We start from the raw sequence: 15,373 nt of genomic DNA on the forward strand, positions 1-15,373 counted from the left end.
TGAACATCTGACCCTTGCAGTGTGCATTTAGACCTCCACAGCCATTAATGATGGAAAGACATAGTACTTGTTTATACCCATTTTTGCTGTTTATTTTGTTTTAAGTACTGTGTTTTGTTGCAGGGTTTGCATTTTACCTGAATTTCTCATCTGAATGGTTTCACTGTGTAATAACTGCTCCTGAGAAAGTAGAACTTCAAAGTGAAACAGACTGAGAAGGGGGGAAATAGTTTGTAATTAATCAGGTGGACAGAGAGAGGACAAGCCATTCCCAATTGTAAAAGACCATGTGTATTGCTCTTGCAGTGTGCATGAATGAAAAAAGATCTTCCAATGGAACACTGAAAGTAGTTTTTAACTAAGTTGTTCTTCTACCCTCAAATTGAAAGTCGTAAGAAATTAGAAATAGGACAAGCTAACATGAGGAAAGATAACAAGCAATATACAGAGAACAGAAATACTAGTAGAAGTTGTAGCTCTTTAGTTTTAGATGAAAAAAGTATTTTCTTTCAAACAAATGGCATCATGTTCTGGTACATCATCCAAGTCTGAGAAGTTTAGCTCTTGCAGGTGAGAATTGAGGTGACTGCATGTTCCTTCTTTGACGAATAGAAAAGGCACCTGACTTCAGCTTCAGTGTCTTCTTTCTGCTTGCAGACCTTCAGAACTGAGAAATGATTAATTAACATAATTAAATGTAGTTTAAGGAAAGTCAAGAGTTTTTAAGAATTTTAACTGTTGAAAATGAGCTGAAACAGGATGTGCTTGTTTGCATCAGAATTACTGTTTTTGTAAAGACTTTTTAAAGTGCACTTGTATTTTTCTGGGCTTCAGCCCAGTTGTCTGCACTCTGAGAGATGTGAGCCTGCTGTCTGAAGCAGGATGGGAGTGAAGGGCTCACTCAGATTGTTGTTTTTCTGCAGGTGTTACTGAAACAACTAACACCAGTCTGGCTGGAACCGACTTGCCTGGGCCTCTACAGGTAGGCACATTAAAAAATCTTCTAGCAAAGAGGTGAAAAATTATGTGGCCTATTAATAGCTTGAGTTCTTTCTGCTGAAGGGTTATGGAGATAACATGTGTGAGCCAGGGGCAAGATGAGGTCTAAAACACCAACAGATTTCTTTTGGGATTTGGGTGGGGATTATTATCTGAAGGCAACAGGTTTAGTCAGAGGAACCAGAGGTCTCTGCAAAGTTAAATGCTTTTGTTTTCTTAAAGCTTCTAATTTGTATCACTACACTATGCAAAGTGGTTTTGCTGTATTAAAGAAGGAAATAGTTGCTAAGAAGGATTTCTTAAGTGTTTAAAGTTTTGAGCAGGGGCTCTCCAGTTTCGCTGTCACTTTTGCTTATACCTGTCAAACCCCCCCAGAAATGTGGATCACAGATGTGTCAGGCATTGCTAATGTCTCCTTTTGCTGTGCCTCATGTCTCCACAGATTCTCTGACATTTTTTTTGTTTATTGCCAAATGGATTATTTCAGCCTTACTCAAAAGTGAAGCAATTCAGAGTTAATGTACAGTTATTGATCTGCTGTTTTCTCAAGGGGCCAGGTTTGCACAAGGCTCCTGAGACACTCATTTTTGATAACTGTTCTTCCTGTGCTCTGCAGCACAAACCTCACACCTTGGGAAACTGAGTTTTTCCTGTTTGTCACTCAATCCTATGTACTGAAAACAGCTTCAAGTCAAGCTTCAAGTCCTATGGGGAGAGGCTGAGGGAGCTGGGGGTGTTTAGCCTGGAGAAGAGGAGGCTCAGAGGTGACCTCATCACTCTCTACAACTACCTGAAGGGAAGTTCTAGCCAGGTGGGGGTTGGCCTCTTCTCCCAGGCACTCAGCAATAGGACAAGGGGGCACAATGGGCTCAAGCTCTGCCAGGGAAAATTTAAGTTGGAGATCAGAAAAAAATTCTTTCCAGAGAGAGCAATCAGGCATTGGAATGGGCTGCCCAGAGAGGTGCTGGATTCCCCATCCCTGGAGGTTTTTAAACTGAGATTGGCCATGGCTCTGAGTGCCATGATCTGGTAAATGGACTGGAGTTGGACCAAGGGTTGGACTTGATGATCTCGGGGGTCTTTTCCAACCCAATCAATTCTATGATTCTGTGATTCACTGGTGTCTTTCTTGTGCTGAGTAACTTTTACTGACGTAGGTGAAGTTACTTGCAGAATAAAGAGTTGTCTGACTGGAGTCAGTGTTTTAAATAACTTGTGTTAAAGAAATTACCTATAACCATGGGGAAAATCACTTTGTCCTTGAGCGTTTTTAAAAAACAAATTGAAAAGAGTTACCAGAGGGAAAAGGGGAAGTGGTTTTGCTGTTTGGCAAAGGGCAGGTGTAATTGAGTAGAGAGCACCCTGCAGTGCAGCAATGGACAGAAGATGCCTTTATGTTTTTAGAGGAAAATCTCAGCTTGGTGCTGTTCTTCTGAGAGAAAAGCAGTGGCCTTCTGGAGGGAACCAGCTCACTTTTTTTGTGTTTGTTTTATGGCAACATGCATCCATCTTTCTGGTACTTCAACCCAGTCTAAATATTTCTGCGGTTTTCCAGTCCAAGCAACTGAAATTGTGTGCGGCTGCCTTGCTGCCAGTGGTCAAAACGCACTATTCAGGACAGGTATAAATATTGATGAGGTTTCAAATAATTCTAAGGCGAAGGCCCTAATTTCATTCCAGCACTTGTACTTCTGTGATTCACATCTCCAAAGCTTCCTCTGCTAAATCATGAAAGAGCAGAGAATTGCAGTGATGGTTACTTAGTTTTAGAAATCAGATGTGAGGCTTTGCCTAGTCTTGCAGTGTTAGCAATTGGACATTTGAGGAAGACATTCAGTGTCACAGTTTATAATTCCTGACATGCTGTGTAGGTCCACAGGTGCTTTAAAATTTCTGACCCTGCCCCAGCTTTGAGATAACACAGTGACAGAGAGTATATCTTTTCTATGTAATGCTTCTCTCAAAAGTTTCATCCTGAGGTGTTTTTCTGCCTTAATTTTCTTTGCAAACATGCCTTTCCTTGGTTTGATCTTCAGTATCTCAGTGCTACACTGAGCCACATGTAGATGAATATGTGCAGTAAAAGGGGTTGATGTATATCTGTGTACTGTCATCTTAATGTATTTGCTGAACTTATTCTTAAAAGATTCAAGTTTTGTAGACTATGTAGCTGCATGTTGTAAGTGACATTTCCTCAAGAAATATATTAAAGGGTTTCTTCTAAGTACAAGAGTTACTTCTTTGGCGCAAATTTTACATTACTTAAAAGAATGCCAGGAGAAAACTGTTCCTGCTTTTACTTTTAAAAATTATACCTGTCTATATTTTTCAAGGGAGTAATGACCTCTGGATGATTTTGTGGCAGCACTATTTTAATCATTTGGAGGGTGACAGAGCAGATAGTCTTGGCAAAATAGAGCAAAATGACTAAAAAAGCTAGCTGATTGATTTTGTGTGTTCACCTGCAAAGAAAGGTAAGTTCTTCGCTGTGGTGCATATGTGCCTAAGTGAGGACATTGCCTTTAATTAGCCCCAAGTGTACAGGTGTCACACTTTAACACCCATATGACAGGCTGTATGGTGCAAAAATAATTATATTTGGTTTATTCAACAGGAAACAGGATGAAGATTTTCCAGGAGGTGGAATATTCTTTGGATCCTTAACTGTGTAATCTCTGTCTAAAATAAGACATACCAGTTTAATTATTTATCTGAAAAATGAACTTGTCTTTTTTTTTCTTTCTTATTAGGGTTGTTAGCTCTCAGGCTTTAGAGATTACAGAATCACAGAATTGTTAGGGTTGGAAGGGACCTCTGGAGATCATCTCGGCCAACTTGCCAGTCGAGACTGAGGAGAGAGAGAAAAGGAGAAACAGTAGTTTCCCAGAGAGTCTCATTTTTGTGCTTACATTCTGGGACTTGATAGCCGTTTAGAGAACAGCTTGGAGACATCCAGCTCTGTAACAGCTGCTCTCAGTGTTCTCCCAAACTGAATGCCAAGGATGCTATCCAGTGGCTCATGTCTTGCTGGAATTACCACCATACCATAGTACTGCCCCAGGGCGGTACCGTGGTATAAAGAAGAGCACTCTGCACTCTGAATCCCAAGGTACTGAGTTTGAGTCTCAGTGGGACCATCCCCTGGCAGTTCAATGCCTCCCTGCCATCCCATCCCGTCAGATCTCGGATGCTCAGCAGGGTCAGCCCCGGTTAGTACCGGGTGCTGTGACAGTCCCGAGGACTTCCCTGTCACTGTCCAAGCTCGCTCGGCCGTGGCAGATGGACCTTGGGACTTAAAGGGTGGGGCCAGTTCTGTGCATGCTGTGCCTCACCTAAAAAACCCACTGTGCAGGCTGGAAGGGCACACCCACGTGGGGAGAGCCCTGCCCAAATCTTCATTGGCAAAGTCTGGCCATAAATAGTACTGTCCTATATTTATCTACCTTTTCCACGCCTTCTTCCAGTGCTCTTTGTACTTTGAGAAAATTGATTAATGGGAGATTTTGGAGGAAAAGGGAGGATAAGAGGCCCCCAAAACTTCCAAGATGTAAAGAAGCAATCCTATATTTGTCATCCATCTCCTTAAGACCCTACACTTGGTAGCTCCTCCTTTAAGTACGAAAACCAGTATGTGTTTTTAAAGAGGACAACAAAAGGCTTCAGACATCTATGTTATAAATTTCAGGGGGTTGCTGATAGATTATCACTGAAAGATTAAAATTTGCTTTTTTTGACTTTTTCTGTGGATGTGTGGCTTTTACAGTATCAGAGGCCAAATCTTTCCAAGCCTGCAGCCTGTGCAATAGAATATCCTTTGGAGGCTCTGCACAGCAGTTCTTCTGGAGTTACTGAGATTTTTCTTCTTTATTGTCTTTTCTGTCAGTGCCACACAATTTTGAAAAGCAGTGCTAGAGCCAATCAGCAGTGTGACACCTGGAGAAAGCTGTTCTGACAATAAGGAGTATTTCTGTCACAGAGCCAAAAGCCCAGGAGTTTCAGGGATGAGTAGTCCAAAACAGCATCCAAGCTCAGCCTGTCATGTTTTGTGAAACTGAGCTTACAGCATGCTCAGGGATCCTGGAGGATTTGCACAGCTCCATATTGCAGCTTCAGGAGCCAAACCTTTGAGCAGTGCTTAGAGGCAGGCCAGGAGTTTCTGATCTGTGATCCATGAAGTGGTGGAAACTTGCATGGTGTTGCTTTCCCTTTATTTATTATGATTGCCCTCATTGCATTAGAGAGGCTAAGCAGACCTTAAATACCTCATGTGAAGCAGCACTTTGCTCAAAACTTTCAGGGAGTGAAGGATTCACACGGGAAAATGCCATTGGTCAAGATGTGATCAGGAGCTTTGTCCAGACTGGAAGCTGAGGAGGTCTGCATGTCTCTTCAGACACCTGTGTCACTGGAAGAGGCCTTAACTCTGTCAGTGAGCACAGTTAACTGCAGCAAAGTCTTAGGTACAGCCTGAAAACTCTTCTACCTAAATTCAAAATAGGAAAGAGAGCTGAAAAAAGTGTTTGGGTTCTTTCCCCAGAGAATTAGTAAACATTGGTTTTGTTGCCAAATAACACTTCTGTGAAGCTTTCCTGATGACCTCTTCCCAAGCTCTGTTCTCTGCCCTCTCTCCTTTTACTGTCACAGCTACCCCAGACATCTCTGGTTTTCTTCTGAACAGCCTGTCAATCAAGCAGCTAATTCTTGCAGCTCCAAGTGTGTACCTGTCTCTCCCTGAATCACTCCTCTCCTGAATTCACCTCTTTGGGTCTTCCTCTATCACACAGGTTATAATGCCAAGTTCATGGGTTCAACCCCCTATGTGGGCCATTGACTTAAGAGTTGGACTCGATGATCCTTCCCACTCAGAATAGACTGTGATTCTGATGTTTTTCTTGCCCTGACACACTTTCCCCTACGATGATTTGCTGTGCACTTTTGCCCTCACTTCTCCATTTCCTGTTCTCTAAGCTAGTTCTGCCCATTAGCAAGCCACCACAGTGCTGTTAACTTCTCAGCTTTCAAGACCATCTGCTAAGAACTGCTCTCAGGGTGGAGTGTTAACTGGAACTCATATCCTGTTGATGGTAACACCAATCTTTGCCTTACTGAGTCTTCGTTCCCCAGCTCTGATATTTCCTCTGTTTCTGTCTGTCATCGTCTAAAAACTCTAATACATCACAGCCAAGTTCTTCCCATCTATGTTCTATTTTGAGTTCTGCTTTTACTGGATAGCTATTTAACTTTAGCTCTTAGGCCATTGCGCCATTTCTGTGTATGTTCTGCAGAATTCTTTATTTGTTGGTAGGCATGATTGGGGCATAACAGCACCAGCAGACTTCATCCTCTGCAGTTTTAGAGGGAAGCAGTTGCCTTCAGAGAGGTGATTCCTGACACCTAAGTCAGCAACTTAGCTCCTGCTTAGCTTAGGAGCTCTGCATCACAGTCTGCCTGTCTTCTTGCTGAGAAAGTAGAGAACACAGTGCACATTCTGACTCTCCTGCACATTCTTATTAATGTAGTCTATTCAGCCTCCACATTGCATGTAAGGGGTAGCACATATTGAAGTAATTTTCAACCTATTAAAGTGATCAGTGGCATTATGGAATTTTTAAAGCATGACTTTTTAGCTTCTATTCTTAAATATTCCTTTATTCCTGCTTAGCAGGCTGCATCTGTAGGAGGAATACATAGATTTGTTTCTTTAATTAAATATTTTAAGTTCCTATTTTTTCTGCACAGCCCCACCCCCCAGAGGGAGATTGTTCAGTTAAAAACTTAACTCTGTGTTTTGTCCTTTTGCTACCTGAGCTACAGGCTTTTAGCCCTCAGTGATATGGAACATCGGAGTAATGAAGCTAAAAAGGCTTCTCTTAGGGCAAAAAACCCCTAAAAGGTCATAACTAAGATACCAAAAATACATTGGATTCCTGTGTGGAATTCTTTAAATCGGTTAAAAATTATTTCCCTTTCACTGTCATACATAGCCTCTATGTGCTACCAGTGTCATGCAAAGTTTGTTACTATTTATAAAAAGGCTCAGGCAGATCTCAATTATATTTTCTGAACCTGCAATCAATTATTTTTTGTGAGGAAGAACTGAAGGGAAGAGCTGGTGGAAGAAATGTGCCCTATTTTTGTACAAAAAAAGACTTGAGCTAAGTAGCTACTACAGCTTATAGAGATACATTACAGTCTACAAAAATAAATTTTAAGGTTATTTATATGAAGCTGACAAAGCACCTTTTGACATGGTGTTTGGTCAGTATTTGTGTGGTTTTGGCCTATTATATAAATTTCTAAAAAAGGCAGGTTATTTAGAAACTCTGCCTAACAGGTGCTTCTTGAATCTTACCCTTTTTTAGACCCACTGTAAGACACCCATACTTTTGAAACTGGTTTAATGTGAGGATAGCTTTTACTTCTGTTACATTTTAATGTCTGTTTCCTTTTCCATCTTAACTACAGTTGTAACACTGAATTACAGCCTGTGTATTTTAAGAGTCCTTCCGTAGTTATGGGTGTTTGTCACGTAGTTTCCATGCTCTGTAGTCTTTCTCTTTGCTCAGCTTGCTGTCTCTGTTCACTATTCAGATAATCAGAAAATATTAATATACTGTATTCTATTTCAGAAGGCCTTTCATGGAGATTTATTAAAATTGTTTTTCGCCAGAGAAATTAACAGAAAATTAATGCTATTTGGATTATAAGTATTAATTGATTAAGTATTTTTATGCTACCTGTCTTTATGGCTCTTGGTGACTTAGGCTTGTATTTGTGGTTTTGTATTTATAGTCAGGTCTTTTCAGGTAAGTCTTCTTTATCTCTAAAATGATTTCATGAGTTTTGAAAATCCTCAATTTACAAAAGTGAATATAGTTTGGAGTGCACCTTTCTAGGAATGTGACTGTCATTTATTAAATAGTTTTTTATGAAGAGGTCTAAATTGACTAGGATAAACCTCACAAGATTTGGATGGGAGATACCTTCCTTCCTAAACTCAGCATTATCCCAGAATTACTTAATACCTTGAAAGAAAGCTTGTCCAACATTTAATGCATTAATTAGAGATTAAGATTCAGTTCCCAAGACTCTGCATAATGTCAGGCAAGTAATGAATAAAATGATTACAAGCTAAGTGAGGTGGGACCTAGGAACTTGTGCTTCTGAGCCTCAGACTCAATCTCCTTCATTTTTCCATCTGAAAGAAACCAAAACAACAAACCACAACCATCCAGACTCACTGCTCCCTGCCAAAAAGCAAAATGGATGAGCTGTGGGAAAGAAAACTCGCCTTCCTCTGTTTTGGGTTGAAAACTGTGAGGTGATCTGGAGAACAGGTAATGAGGGTAACATGAAATGTTGTTTCCCTGATCTCCAGGTGCATACTTTTTCTCTATCCTGACTGGAGAAGAGGAGGCTCAGAGGTGACCTCATCACTCTCTACAACTACCTGAAGGGAAGTTCTAGCCAGGTGGGGGGTGGTCTCTTCTCCCAGGCACTCAGCAACAGGACAAGGGGGCACGGGCTCAAGCTCTGCCAGGGGAAATTTAAGTTGGAGATCAGAAAAAAATTCTTTCCAGAGAGTAATCAGGCACTGGAATGGGCTGCCCAGAGAGGTGCTGGATTCCCCATCCCTGGAGGTTTTTAGACTGAGATTGGATGTGGCACTGAGTGCCATGATCTGGTAAGTGGAGTGGAGTTGGACCAAAGGTTGGACTTGATGATCTTGGAGGTCTTTTCCAACCCAATCGATTCTATGATTCTATGACAGTCTCAGGTGCAAAATGCATGTCAAGAGACCTGTGCCTTCCTCCAGACTAATCTCAGAGTGAAGGACACCTTAGGTCCCTGACCCAGACCAGACTGGATGGCACAGCTGCAGCTCCCAGCAGGGCAGGGTGGCAGGACCTGGGGGCTGTGGCCACAGGGAACCTCATCAGGCATCTGCAGGTGTAGCCATCAATTCCAAACAGCTGAAACACATCACAGACAGGACTAGGAGAAGGTGGAAGCATGGGAGAGGAGGCCAATAAAAAATACGTATTTATTGCCTTTATAATATAAAAAGATGATGTCAGTAAACAGTTTAGAATGGTGTAGCTTAATTATAAACAAGAGGTTGTGTGTGGGGCTGTACATATCACTGCTGCATATCTGGAATTGTATGGTGACTTACATGGATCTATTCAAGGATGGAATGAATGTTTGCTATACATTTGGTGGGAAACAGCAGCTGAAGGCTTTGTAGAACCATAGAATAGGACATAGATATGAAAAAAATACCTTTAAGTAGCAGTTACTCTTGTTTTTCATTTAATCATAATTCCTTAATATTAATCATGCTTCTTTAATACAGACAAATAAACATTATTAGAGAAGGTCAGTGAGACTCTAATACATTAAAGCTGGTAATCAAATGATGCAGTGACTTCAATTATTTTCTGCCCAGTCTAATTCCCTTAAAATTCAAAAACTCCAGGTCCTTTACAAAACCACTGATGTAAACATCTGTAATCTCTCATCTCACTGTAGTAACCAAGACATTCTATGCAATAGGGCGTTTTACCATACTAGAAAGTGAAAATAATCTAAAAATATATATACCTATATATCAGTGCATACTTATAGATTATACATAAACAAATGAAACTGATTAAAAAAAAAACCAACAGCAAAGCAACCCATCACAGTGCTGATATATCACTTGGGCTTCCAACAGAAACATGGAAAAACATGTTGTAACTGGTGGGTCATTTGGGAGAGTCTGATTTTTATGTACCTGCCAAAAAAGAAAATCGTTTCTTTAATAAGGAAATTCTGATTTTTTTTAATGATTATTATTTGCCTTCTTTTCCTATCTGTGTGGGTTGGCTGGTTTGTAGTTGACTGTTCTTAGAATAAGACATGTAGCCTTTGACATTAAGTTTTTCTGAAATCCCATTAGAAACACCAAAGTGCTACTTCTAATGAGGTTTTTCTGTGACCTAATTTTAGGAAAAATCTCAAATGATCTGAAGTCAATTAAGTTCTGAATGTCAAAATTTAGATTAATCATGAGAGAAACACTTCCACTATCAACACATTTAATAAGCTTTCCCTCCTTGGGCTCCCACTGGTTACACAATCCAATGTGTATGATACCTTAGTCTTTGAATGGCCCCGCTGATTATTTGGTTAATCTGGAGAGTAATTTGAAGTGCATCATAAACACATAGTGAGTTAAAAGCTTGCTGATAACTCTTTCTGATTGGATTGCTACATAATATATTTTGAAAGAAGAAAAAAGAATTTTGAGAGAGAAGAAAAATGGTTTAACCACGGCCTTTCTATTTATTAGATCTTTTACTAATCAGCATACATTTGGAGACCCTCTGAGCATTTTGTGAAGTGATCTACTACTCTATACTAACAACAGGACTTTTTTCCATGGCAAAGGCAAGGAATGCCATGAACAGGAATAAGAGAGCAAGATCCTTAAATGTTCCTTTTCACGACCTTACTAATAAGGAACGTATTGGACGATGATTTCCCTGCTGGAAAATAGGGACTGTTTAACTTGCAAAGGAGTACAGATGAGTTAAGAAGACAAGACAAAGCATTAGAAATCTGTTATGCAAACTCAGAAATCTCATATTACAGCTGCTCTTTCTTTGAGTAAATGAAGAGTAAATTTTACAAGAAACGCTGCAGAACAGTCATCAAACTGTCCAGCTTTGTATTCACTTTTGCTGGGTCTTGATTTGGTTTATCCAGTGTAGTGGATGGTACTGGGAAAACAGTAAGTGTTTGCATCAACTTTCTCCAGCATTGACAATTGTTCTTTCTGAGGCATTTGGAGAACCTACTAGTCACAGGTCACCAGTCATAAATCTGCAAGTCCTGCATTGTGAAGACAGCAGGAAAAACTTCAGTCTGAAAGTGTATAGAGTGTATTGAATGAACAAAATGAGTGGATGTAGAGAATAGCCATCAGAGTATATAATTTTGTTAGACAGTGGATCTGTGATGTTTAAGTCAGGCAGTAACATGCTTTCCTCAAGATCAGTTTATTCCTGGGTTTGAATGTCTCTTTTGTTAGGATTCACAGGTCCATATTCAATTGAAATGATTGTATGAGTGCAGAAAATGGGGCATGCTGGTTTGTAACAGAGAGGTAGTTGTGTACTGTAGAGAAAAACTAAGGTTGTTTGGAATCAGAAACTTGTGTCTATGTTAATAGAATTAATTTTAATTTTCTTGGAGGCCTGGGGAGACCAGGTGTTTTGTGACATGCTTTCTCTGTATCCAAACAGAACTCTGTAGTGTGTATGTAAGATTGGAGATTACAGATGATTCTGCACTTGCACTGTATTGGGGTTTTTAGGAAAAAGCAGAGCTCTGAATATAAGGGGAATGAGACATGGTAATTGCAAGTGGTGCATCTGATTATCAGGTTTAATGTGTCATTAGGGTCTTGCTGACCTTTTCTTTCAGTGCAAAACATGGGCAGATGTTAGCATTAAAAAAAGAGAGCAGAAGTGGATAGATGTGAGCAGGCTGGCTGCCAAAGGATCAGCTGACGCTGTGCTGACATCAAGTGCAATCTGGGGAGTCCTTCTTACCCAGACAAGCTTTCACATGCAGCAGATGTAAAGTGCAGGAGCCACAGCAGTGCCTGTAAATAGTCTCATATGGTCAGGACATCTTTGTTGCTATGAGATACATTGTTCTTGTCTTGTTTTGCCTGATTTCTCTGATCCTAGTCTCTCAGAGTCTGTTGTTTCTTCTGCTGAGAACAGACCATAAAGAGGAAACGGGCATTTAGGTTGTCTTTTTCATTTTCATTGGATGTGCAGGAAGTACTTCCCTCTGAGATCTGCATGCAGTGTATGACAGGAAGCTTCTCACTTTGCAGTCTCTTCCCAGTGCAGGCTGTGTAGCTTTGGGTCCTTAGAAATAGCAAATGTATCTTACATGGGCCATAGCTCTAGCAGTAACTTGAGGAGGTGGTCTCAGAAGAGATGTACCTGTGTGGTGGGAGTGGTTTCCCACAGCCTCTTACAGGTTGCTTTGCTAACTGCTTTGTAGAGGAGTGCAGGATGATACCAAGACATTGGTGGGTGATGTAGTGACAGTAAAAAGTTAAACTGCTGCAGTGTGTCTTGTTATTTATCTTCAGAAACCTTCAGATAACTCTGAGGAGTAAGTCCATCCTCTTCCCTCCTCCCATACCTAATCACTAAAGCTCTGCTTTTATATGTGGCTTCCTCTGTTCACTGTGCAGAATAAAGGTTCTTGTTCTGGTGATTAGCTGGAAGAAAGGAACCTACTACTGAGATGCGCCGAAAGGGAAGTCTAATGGTTAGGTGAGCAAGGCTCTGAAATCTAGTTTCTGCATTTAGCTTTGAATCATAGAATCATAGAATTGTTTGGGTTGGAAAAGACCTCCGAGATCCAACCGTTGGTCCAACTCCAGTCCACTTACCAGATCATGGCACTCAGTGCCACGGCCAATCTCAGTTTAAAAACCTCCAGGGATGGTGAATCCACCACCTCTCTGGGCAGCCCATTCCAGTGCCTGATTACTCTCTCTGGAAAGAATTTTTTTCTGATCTCCAATTTCAATTTCCCCTGGCAGAGCTTGAGCCCGTGCCCCCTTGTCCTATTGCTGAGTGCCTGGGAGAAGAGACCTGCCCCCACCTGGCTAGAACTTCCCTTCAGGTAGTTGTAGAGAGTGATGAGGTCACCTCTGAACCTCCTCTTCTCCAGGCTGAACACCCCCAGCTCCCTCAGCCTCTCCCCATAGGACTTATGCTCCAGTCCCTTCACCAGCCTTTGCTGTGGACATGTATCAAGTCAGTTAGCTGTGTTTATAAGATAATGCAAAAAATACTTATCTTCTCCACTTTTTGCCTATAATACAAATACATGCTCCATCTGCAGTGGGTGTCTCCTATTCTGTTTTTGCATAGTGCTCATCTCCATGCATGGCTGCTCCCTGGTGAGGACATTTGAAAGGTGCTGTAATGCCCATATCAACAACAAAGAGTGTGTGAGCCTCTTCAAGAAATTAGCTCTTCTTTTTGTCTTGAAAATGTGTGTCAGTGCTCCTCGAAAATTAGTGTCTGAAATCCTACCTTTCCACAGGGCTCAGAAAAACAAGACGATAAAGCATTAGGATGCAACAGAGAATGTAGCTGTTGGAAATATGACTGTAAGGCTGGAGGCAGAACAAGACACTGTGGATACTGGCACTGGTCCTCAATCTGCTTCTGTTACTCTATTGCATTGTGAGCCAGCTCTGTCCTTCAAGAAAATGAATGCTTTTTTTTTTCCCCATTCACTTTCCCCCAGCTCTGTACTCCCTCCCCTTCCTGGACAGTATAAACTAAGAAGAAAAAGGCTCAGGAATGGGAGTTAGAGGCTGGTGTTCTCAGTAAAGACAATCTGACTGGACACTGAGCTTTCATGAGAAACCAGGGTAATAAGAAATCTGACAATCTGGAATAGGCTGTGGGAAACCATTTCCATCATCACTGGCTTAATGATGACTTTTAAAAAATTTCCAAACTAATTCCTAGAACCAGGGAGATAATGAGGAGGAACAAGGTTCTCAAGTCTAGTACCATTTTGAAAAGGTAGTACAGAAAAGCCTTTCCTTGCTTATTTCCTGACGGAGAAAAGGGGAAAACTATCTGTAGCCCTTAAAAAGTACATAATAGTCTACACTGCTTCTTACTGCAGAATCTCTTGCAACAGTGTTCAGTTTAGAAGGCTGTTCTAAATGTCTGTTCAACATTTCATCCACATCTGTGTACGTTTATCTCTCTTGGGGTAAGAAGCTTCAAGTTTTCCCACTTTTAACCATTCAAAGCATTTCAGCTGCAGGAGGTCCAGAGAAGAAAACTGATCAAGTAGGCAACAGAAAACTGCTGCCTACAGCAGCTAAATCACTTCTGATTTGTAGATGAGGTCATTTGCAGGTGAGCCAAGTATGTGCATTTTACACAGTGAGTGCTCACTTTAGGCATGTTTAATCACTTTGAGGCCTTTACAGCTCTTCATGAGTCAGCTGTAATCCAAATCTATGCTCTTAGGTGAACAGCAGCACAAAATTGAATGTAGATATACAATTGCATGCCATACATATTAAACCAGACAAACAAAAAACACAACTCCACACAACTAAAAGGGTAAAAAAACATCCTCCAAACCCCCAGACATTTGAAGTATTATCCAATTTTGTCTTCAGTTTTGTCTTCTTCTCTGGCTGTGTCATAGATGACATTTGGACCATGGCCTTGCTGTTGGTTTTTCGGTTTAAAATCTCAGGGTTTTGGTTTGCTTTTTGTTGCTGCTGTTGTGTTTTTTCTGTTTTGTTTATTTTTTCCCCTGGCATACTGTGGGTTTTAGCATTCTTTTGCCTATTCAAGCATTTAAGATATGAAAATAAGTCCTTGAAAGCTTGACAGGAGCAAGGATGCACTGCCATTAGTAAATTGGGAAAAAGGATGGGATTCAATAGAAGATTTTCCTAGTGATAGACTAGTAATGTTTTTAGGGGAAGGAGTTTAATTCAGTGTATCTTCATAGATATCAGCTATTCTTTATGCCCTTTGTTTATGTTATCTCCATGAGTGTGCTTCAAGGATTGTTTTGCTCAGCTTGATTCCTTCTCATTCTTGATCCCTGCCAAGGCAGTGTTCTTGGCTGTTTTTAAGTTACATGGAGTAAACATTTGCCATCAATAGTACACAGTTTGTTCAGCAGCTCTAACAACCAGATTCAGTGCACACTTGGATCAAGCAGGCGTACCTTTCACTTGATTGGGCCTTGGAAAAGGAGTTCTTTAAAATGATAAAAACCACAGACCATGAAAGTCATGCTTTGGTATTAGCCTTTCCATGAGAAATCTCAACACAAATCTGTTTGTCTGGGTGACAGCCAACTGGATATTTGCTAAGTATAGGGAAAGATGTTCTGCTGTAAATGCTTTGACATAAACCAAGTGCTTTTTTTCTCAGGTTGTCTGGGATGTTTATATGAATGACTGTTAATCAGGTCTACGCATTGTAATGGCCTTGCTCCTTGGGCCAGTAGCTTCTTTTGACAGCACTAAGATGATTCATCGCACCATAGTTTGTTTCCCTGTGGTTGACCTGATGGCTTGATAGCAGAGGGCTTCATCTGCCTCTTTGGAAGGTGAGATCTGTTCACCACTGCAACCACTGTGCCTTACAGAAATACATGTGATCAGTACAGCATAGCATATCAAGACTATCCAGCATCCAGGTCCTAACTCTGGCTTAGAATCATAGAATCGATTGGGTTGGAAAAGACCTCCGAGATCATCAAATCCAACCCTTGGTCCAACTCCAGTCCATTTACCAGATCA

General features: G+C 40.9%; 1 protein-coding gene across 17 annotated transcripts in view; it reads left to right on the top strand.

Moving 5' to 3' along the window:
• Window positions 1-15,373, top strand: part of INPP4A (inositol polyphosphate-4-phosphatase type I A) — a 135,207-nt gene that overhangs the window by 24,806 nt on the left and 95,028 nt on the right. For 15 of the 17 annotated variants that reach the window (XM_071582211.1, XM_071547561.1, XM_071582220.1 and 12 more), the window contains one exon: window positions 924-982. The exons of the other annotated variants lie outside the window; for them this stretch is intronic. The gene's annotated coding sequence lies outside the window, so the exon portion shown is untranslated. The remainder of the gene's footprint in view (window positions 1-923; window positions 983-15,373) is intronic. 17 annotated transcript variants of the gene reach the window in all.

The sequence above is a fragment of the Pithys albifrons genome, chromosome 1 (assembly GCF_047495875.1).
Source record: "Pithys albifrons albifrons isolate INPA30051 chromosome 1, PitAlb_v1, whole genome shotgun sequence".
Lineage (NCBI taxonomy): Eukaryota > Metazoa > Chordata > Aves > Passeriformes > Thamnophilidae > Pithys > Pithys albifrons.